Below are 9,176 nucleotides of genomic sequence, written 5' to 3'. Positions count from 1 at the left end.
TTGGGTGATGCTAATTTGAATGACTTTCACCTTCATGCCATTTCATGATCATTTTTTCGTTTGATTTAAGTTTACCTTTTTTTTTGCAACATTATTGAAACATTCAGTATGTGTGGCCTTCTAAACCATAAGAAGAACTACTGGTGGCCAACCTGGACCCTCGTCCAATCAGAGGGTAGTAAGGGCAACCTGATGGGACCTAATGGAAGGTGGACCAAAGGAGTGAAGAATGGTGTTGACAACTCCACCAATATCATATTTTTTGCCGTCAGAACAGCCTCAATTTGTCGGGCAATGACTCTGCAAGGTGTTGAAAGCGTTCCACAGGGATGCTGGCCCGTGTTGACTCCATTGCTTCACACAGTTGTCAAGTTGGCTGGATGTCCTTTGGTGGGTTGAGCATTCTTGATACACACAGGAAACTATTGAACAAGAAACACCCAGGAGCGTTGCAGTTCTTGACACAAACCGGTGCGTATGGCACCTACTACGATACCCCGTTCAAAGGCACTTAAATGTTATTTTTTGTCTTGCCCATTCACCTTCTGAATGGCACACATACACAATGCATGTCTCAGTTGTCTCAAAGTTTAAAAATCATTCTTTAACTGTTCTCTGCTTCTTCATCTAAACTGATTGAATTAGATTTAACAAGTGATAGAAATAAGGGATCATAACTTTCAACTGGATTCACCTGGTGTGTTTCTTCAGTCAGTGTATAGAAATAGCAAGCAGCTTGTGTACTGTAGGCCCTATGTGATTGAGATAGGTGTTTGATGTGTTGTCAAGGGAACCAGTCTGTTCCACTGTAAGGTTGATACTAGTGGGAGATGATAAAGCCTAACATTGTAATACAAAACATCTTATCTAAAATAAATTCACATACAAACCTCAGAGCTACTGTGAAAATCATATGCTAGACTAAATATTTCAGACAACAGTTATGACAGTTGTTTAAATAACACATCTAAAGAGCTAAATGTCATTCATCCGTTATCTGACACTGAAACTATTTTGGAAAGACCAAAATTAATTTTTAATATATAATTCATTGAGTTTTGTATTGTCTACTATAAACACTATTTCAAAACAGTGCAGCGACATCATGGAGAAGATGAATTTATTTTTTTATATAAACATTTTTGAATGTTTTTTGTATTATCACTTTTCTTTTATAAGCTATTGCAGTGTTTTTAAAATATGCAATTTCCTGTGGTCTTCTGACCTAAAGATGCCCTCTCTACACTACAGCTCTGTCTGGGGTTGGTGAAGTGGTAACTAGAACCCCAATGATCTCATATGCTGAGCGAGGGAAAGAAAGGGATACTACCCCAAGGCATACTTATTGCAGTGTTCACTAAAAATGCAGTGTTGATGCACTCATGCTTTTCGACTGAATTACTTGTGTTTTTGCTGTTTTTTGTTTTAAAAATGAAATGTATTGGAGCTTTAAACATTATCTTAACTGAAAGGGTGATAAGGAAAGTTTGGGAAATCTTAATGGTTTTACTGCTTTGGGCTTTTACCTAGCTAATGATTGTACTGTTATTTTTCTTAAACCGGTAAATTAAATGAATGTTGTCTTCGAGTTGAATTCCCTTTGTGTTAACTACTGTTTTTCTTCTCAGCAACTGAACCTCCTGAGAGGACTGCTATACTCTTACGGACATGATGGCAGTACTCAAGATGGACGTTGTAGTCAGATGCCCTACTGTTTACAATACTTTTGAAAAGACTGGAACAGTTCTTCTACCAGTGTAGTAGTGACAAATTGTAGTGGTAGGGATTACCTATTGGAAATTGTAATTTTTTTTAGGTATGAACAGTCTTAGAATGACCTGGGGCCTGTGTGACCCTGGCCTTGCTATCACTGGCTGTGCTTTCTATGCCTATCAGCTGGTGTTTTCAGAAGACTTGTAAATGTTGCTATATGGCTTGAAAGGCTTTGAGATGAGAGAGGAAGCCAGTTCGATTTCTCCCTCTCAACAACCCATATGAAAACGGGATAATCAGGGAGCCCTGATTTTTATCATATCCAGGTATGACTGACTGATTACGCTGGGGTATCTGGTTGTTGAAAAAAAATGCATGCCATTTATGTTGTTCTAGAACAACCACATTAATGAAGTTATCTCCTGCATGTACAGTATGGGTTATATTTGAAGTGGTGGACCGTAGGGCAGTTTGGGCAAATGCCAGATGGCCTGGTCTGTTTTTTTGCCAATGGTACCTGTCAATGTAGTGCAAAATTGTTATTTGGCTAGTAATGAGGGCCTTGAGGAAAGAAATTGGCCAGGATGGGGGCATTGAACGAAATGGGCTGGTGTGTTAAATGCCTGGGCTGATGTCTGGTACCAATCTTTTGCTGTTTGAAAAGTTGTGGGTAAAATATTGACATGAGCTGCTGGTAGAGTTTCCAATGGCCTGACTGCTCCCTGTTTTAGTAATTAAGATCTCTTTTAGAGCCATCTTGCAGATTGAGGCGTTTGCTGATGCCCGAAGTCATCTAAAAACCATGTAAAAAGAATGTGGGAAGTTTTAACCATGCTAACTTGTTTCTCAGCCTATAACATGGCTACTGACAAGTGCAAGGTTATGCATTTCAATAGGCAGTGGGCCTGTATTTGATCAAACTGCTTCCTGACATTTAATATTGGCATTGGCTCTGTGAAATGCACAGAACCTGGTTGACTGCTTATATTGAATGTCAGTCAATGCCATGCAGGGATTATGACTAATTAATTATTGACATATCAGGTTTATCATCTTGAACAATAAATATTGTCTGAATAACCACCGAAGTGTGCTGTTCCCTTTCAAGCTGTGAAAAAATGCTTGTTAACCTTTTCTGATTTAATAGAGCTATGTATTAAAGTTTGGAGGCCACACCTATCTTATGCAATTAAATGTTTATGTAATGCAGTGTTCATATGTAGATCACATCTACAGCTGAAGTCGGAAGTTTACATACACCTTAGCCAAATACATTTAAACTCAGTTTTTCACAATTCCTGACATTTAATCCTAGTAAAAATTCCCTGTCTTAGGTCAGTTAGGATCACCACTTTATTTTATGAATGTGAAATGTCAGAATAATAGTAAAGAGAATGATATATTTCAGCTTTTATTTCTTTCATCACATTCCCTGTGGGTCAGAAGTGTGCATACACTCAATTAGTATTTGGTAGCATTGCCTTTAAATTGTTTAACTTGGTTCAAACATTTCGGGTTGCCTTCCACAAGCTTCCCACAATAGGTTGGGTGAATTTTGGCCCCTTCCTCCTGACAGAGCTGGAGTAACTGAGTCAGGTTTGTAGGCCTCCTTGCTCGCACACGCTTTTTAAGTTCTGCCCACAAATGTTCTATAGGATTGAGGTCAGGGCTTTGTGATGGCCACTCCAATGCCTTGACTTTGTTGTCCTTCAGCCATTTTGCCACAACTTTGGAAGTATGCTTGGGGTCATTGTCCATTTGGAAGACCCATTTGCGACCAAGCTTTAACTTCCTGACTGATGTCTTGAGATGTTGCTTCAATATATCCACATAAATTTCCTGCCTCATGATGCCATCTATTTTGTGAAGTGCACCAGTCCTTCCTGCAGCAAAGCACCCCCACAACATGATGCTGCCACCCCTGTGCTTCACGGGTGGGATGGTGTTCTTCGGCTTGCAAGCATCCCCCTTTTTCATCCAAACATAATGATGGTCATTATGGCCAAACAGTTCTATTTTGTTTCATCAGACCAGATTTATCCAAAAAGTACGATCTTTGTCCCCATGTGCAGTTGCAAACCGTAGTCTGGCTTTTTTATGGCGGTTTTGGAGCAGTGGCTTCTTCCTTGCTGAGTGGCCTTTCAGGTTATGTCAATATAGGACTCTTTTTACTGTGGATATAGATACTTTTGTGCCTGTTTCCTCCAGCATCTTCACAAGGTCCTTTGCTGTTGTTCTGGGATTGATTTGCACTTTTCGCACAAGTACGTTCATCTCTAGGAGACAGGACGCGTCTCCTTCCTGAGCGGTATGACTGCTGCGTGGTCCCATGGTGTTTATACTTGTGTACTATTGTATGTACAGATGAACATGGTACCATCAGGCCTTTGGAAATTGCTCCCAAGGATGAACCAGACTTGTGGAGGTCTACAATTTTTTTGGGAGGTCTTGGTTGATTTCTTTTGATTTCCCCATGATGTCAAGCAAAGAGGCACTGAGTTTGAAGGTAGACCTTGAAATACATCCACAGGTACACCTCTTTTGACTCAAATTATGTCAATTAGCCAGAAGCTTCTAAAGCCATGACATTTTCTAGAATTTTCCAAGCTGTTTAAATGCATAGTCAACTTAGTGTATGTAAACTTCTGACACACTGGAATTGTGATTACAGTGAATTATAAGTGAAATAATCTCTGTAAACAATTGTTGGAAAAATTACTTTTTTCATGCACAAAGTAGGTGTCCTAACCGACTTGCCAAAACTATAGTTTGTTAACAAGAAATTTGGAGTGGTTGAAAAATGAGTTTTAATGACTCCAACCTAAGTGTATGTAAACTTCCGACTTCAACTGTACACCAGAGACTCTGGATATAATGACGAGATGCTTGTGTCTCTGCCAATGACTGCATTCGGAAAGTATTCAGACCCCTTGACTTTTTCCACATTTTGTTACATTACAGCCTTATTCTGAAATGTATTAAATCATCTTGGGAAGGGTACCAAAAATGTCTGCAGCATTGAAGGTCCCCAAGAACAGTTTTCTCCATCGTTCTTAAATGGAAGATGTTTGGAACCAAGAGTCTTCCTAGAGCTGACTGCCCGGCCAAACTGAGCAATCAGGGGAGAAGGGCCTAGCACTCCACCAATCAGGCCTTTATGGTAAAGTGGCCAGACAAGCCACTCCTCAGTAAAAGGCACATGACAGCCCACTTGGAGTTTGCCAAAAGGCACCTAAAGGACTCACACCATGAGAAACAAGATACTCTGGTCTGATGAAACCAATATTGAACTCTTTGGCCTGAATGCCAAGCTTCACGTTTGGAGGAAACCTGGCACCATCGCTATGGTTAAGTATGGTGGTGGTGGCAGCATCATGCTGTGGGGATGTTTTTCAGCGGCAGGGACTGGGAGACTAGTCAGGATCGAGGGAAAGATGAACGGGGTGAAGTACAGAGAGATCCTTAAAGAAAACCTGCTCCAGGACCTCAGACTGGGGTGAAGGTTCACCTTCCAACAGGACAACGATCCTAAGGACATAGCCAAGACAATGCAGGAGTGGCTTCGGGACAAGTCTCTGAATGTCCATGAGTGGCCCAGCCAGAGGCCAGACTTGAACCCGATCGAAGATCTCTGGAGAGACCTGAAAATAGCTGTGCAGCAACGCTCCCCATTCAACCTGACAGAGCTTGAGAGGATCTGCAGCGAAGAATGGGAGAAACTCCCCAAATACAGGTGTGCCAAGGTTGTAGTGTTATATCCAAGAAGACTCGAGGCTGTAATTGCTGCCAAAGGTGCTTCAACAAACTATTGAGTAAACGGTCTCAATACTTAGGTAAATGTTATTTTTTAAATATACATTTTTGCTTTGTCATGGGGTTTTGTGTGTAGATTGAGGGGGGGGGAAACAATGTAATCCATTTTAGAATAACGCTGTAAGGTAACAAAATGTGGAAAAAGTCAAGGGGTCTGAATAATTTCAGAATGCACTGTATATCCTCCCCACAGCCATGTATTTAGAGTTGTGCCAATGCAGTTAATGCTATTTGATGCATTTACTTTACACTTCAACATTGTATGGCAGCCATGTTAGCTCCCCATTAACATTACATGGGGAATATTTAACTGAATGTCTAGAATTAGAAGCACATTCAAAATTGTAAAAGTTAGCCTAACTAAATACACTGCTCAAAAAAATAAAGGGAACACTTAAACAACACAATGTAACTCCAAGTCAATCACACTTCTGTGAAATCAAACTGTCCACTTAGGAAGCAACACTGATTGACAATAAATTTCACATGCTGTTGTGCAAATGGAATAGACAAAATGTGGAAATTATAGGCAATTAGTAAGACACCCCCAAAAAAGGAATGGTTCTGCAGGTGGTGACCACACACCACTTCTCAGTTCCTATGCTTCCTGGCTGATGTTTTGGTCACTTTTGAATGCTGGCGGTGCTTTCACTCTAGTGGTAGCATGAGACGGAGTCTACAACCCACACAAGTGGCTCAGGAAGTGCAGTTCATCCAGGATGGCACATCAATGCGAGCTGTGGCAAGAAGGTTTGCTGTGTCTGTCAGCGTAGTGTCCAGAGCATGGAGGTACTACCAGGAGACAGGCCAGTACATCAGGAGATGTGGAGGAGGCCGTAGGAGGGCAACAACCCAGCAGCAGGACCGCTACCTCCGCCTTTGTGCAAGGAGGTGCACTGCCAGAGCCCTGCAAAATGACCTCCAGCAGGCCACAAATGTGCATGTGTCTGCTCAAACGGTCAGAAACAGACTCCATGAGGGTGGTATGAGGGCCCGACGTCCACAGGTGGGGGTTGTGCTTACAGCCCAACACCGTGCAGGACGTTTGGCATTTGCCAGAGAACACCAAGATTGGCAAATTCGCCACTGGCGCCCTGTGCTCTTCACAGATGAAAGCAGGTTCACACTGAGCACATGAGCACGTGACAGACGTGACAGAGTCTGGAGACGCCGTGGAGAACATTCTGCTGCCTGCAACATCCTCCAGCATGACCGGTTTGGCGGTGGGTCAGTCATGGTGTGGGGTGGCATTTCTTTGTGGGGCCGCACAGCCCTCCATGTGCTCGCCAGAGGTAGCCTGACTGCCATTAGGTACCGAGATGAGATCCTCAGACCCCTTGTGAGACCATATGCTGACACATGCACATTTGTGGCCTGCTGGAGGTCATTTTGCAGGGCTCTGGCAGTGCACCTCCTTGCACAAAGGCGGAGGTAGCGGTCCTGCTGCTGGGTTGTTGCCCTCCTACGGCCTCCTCCACATCTCCTGATGTACTGGCCTGTCTCCTGGTAGTACCTCCATGCTCTGGACACTACGCTGACAGACACAGCAAACCTTCTTGCCACAGCTCGCATTGATGTGCCATCCTGGATGAACTGCACTTCCTGAGCCACTTGTGTGGGTTGTAGACTCCGTCTCATGCTACCACTAGAGTGAAAGCACCGCCAGCATTCAAAAGTGACCAAAACATCAGCCAGGAAGCATAGGAACTGAGAAGTGGTGTGTGGTCACCACCTGCAGAACCATTCCTTTTTTGGGGGTGTCTTACTAATTGCCTATAATTTCCACATTTTGTCTATTCCATTTGCACAACAGCATGTGAAATGTATTGTCAATCGGTGTTGCTTCCTAAGTGGACAGTTTGATTTCACAGAAGTGTGATTGACTTGGAGTTACATTGTGTTGTTTAAGTGTTCCCTTTATTTTTTTGAGCAGTGTATATTTCTCTGATCCGCCCTAACAATGGGATTCCTTGATCGCAGTTGAATGGTTGGCTGTCAAGCTACTGCTTATTCCTGTCTTTGGATTGGTGGAAACATCTCGTTTTTTTTAAATGAGAGAGTTAACGTCAACTGCCTGTATTCAATGTAGAGTGAGATGCTATGCTAGCCTAATGAATATGCATAGACGTCTCGAATTTCTGTAGGGACAATTCTGATATTACTGTAATGACCTGACTAGATCATAAGAACAATTGTCCAGACAGAGGGTTGAGTTTGCGAATTGACGGTTTATTAAACCAACTTTACACAGGCTACTGTTTGGCCGTAGCCCACGCCAAATAAATGGAAGATAACCCACAAGCCAATCGTGACCTTCTCTTGTGAAGCCCAGACGTAAGAGAGAGAACAAAGGCTGAACCTGGTCTTAACTTCCAATGCTCCATCCCCCTGCCCAACCCCCCTCCACGCCACTCCGCCAACCGCCAGGATGCCCGGCATCAGAACATTCCAGGCATTCCCGTGATTGGCAGATAGCAGGTTGATTGACATGTCGGACCCCGCGAACACTGGGTACTGGTCAGTACAACACAACCACCTACTAGCCTAACATATAACACACAGCTGTCTGTACGGGTCGCTACATTACGTTTTTTCCCTCAAAGTTGCTGTGAAGTCACGTGCATCACACTTATATCAGTACACTCGTAACAACCTAAGTAATACGAAACTTCTATTAGATCAAATAAGGCCTCATGTATCAAAATAGCAATTGTTTTTTTCTCCTGACTAAATTCGACACTACAAAACCCCTCACTTGCTTAATAATTCATGATCTGCTTAACGTGGACAGATTTGGGGGGGAGTAAACCCTCTCCCTTCCTTTCTGTTTACACTCATTAGAGAGCCGTGGTTATTTGCGTATTAAAGTGTGGCCTGAATGAGTGCAGTTTGGTTTTCAATAGGCTATTGTTCATGTGAAAATATAGATCTAGTGCATTCAAATAGGTGCTCTGGTTGTGTAAAGCACATTGTTATGGGTGTAAGATGGCACAGTGATGCCATCTGTTGGTAAATGTTCATTACTGCAACTCATGTGTTTATACCGGGGTTGAGATACCCGGATGTATTGTGTTGTACGGAACAAGGCTGGTTACTCGCATCAATGTCTCTGTCTCGTCATTTAACATTCAAACACACATTTGTACTAAATAATATGTTATTTTAAAAACGTGTTTAATTGACAATTTGATAACGCGAGCGATTGAGCAAACTACGATTCCCAGACTACACTTCACTGCATTTCCGGTCCTGCGCGGTTTCTGGAGCGGATTGGAACCCGGAGTCAGGATTCTGTCAATGTGTAGTAGTTGGAGAGCAGGTAACGTGTTTATTTCTAAATTCTGCAGTTTGAACAAACAACAATTGTGCCACCGTGCAGAACATATATTTTTAGTTTGCATGGTGCACACGGAAACTCCCGGAGAGGCCAGAATAACGCCGTTCTGCGGTTGAAATGTACTGGCTCCAGATGGGGTTAGCGTCTCCATTCCAGTCGCCATGCCGATTGTTCTTTGTTACATTTGCATTGCCGCAAAAGACGCGTCTGAGATCTGAGTTAAAACCCGGCTAGAGTTTGGAATACGGCGAAAACCTAGATCCCATTCTTATTGTGTAGCTACTCCCCTGGTGAATTGTGATTACCGTAAAAT

This window comes from Salvelinus namaycush, chromosome 12, assembly GCF_016432855.1.
Source record: "Salvelinus namaycush isolate Seneca chromosome 12, SaNama_1.0, whole genome shotgun sequence".
Classification (NCBI taxonomy): domain Eukaryota; kingdom Metazoa; phylum Chordata; class Actinopteri; order Salmoniformes; family Salmonidae; genus Salvelinus; species Salvelinus namaycush.
This window is presented reverse-complemented; position numbering follows the sequence as displayed.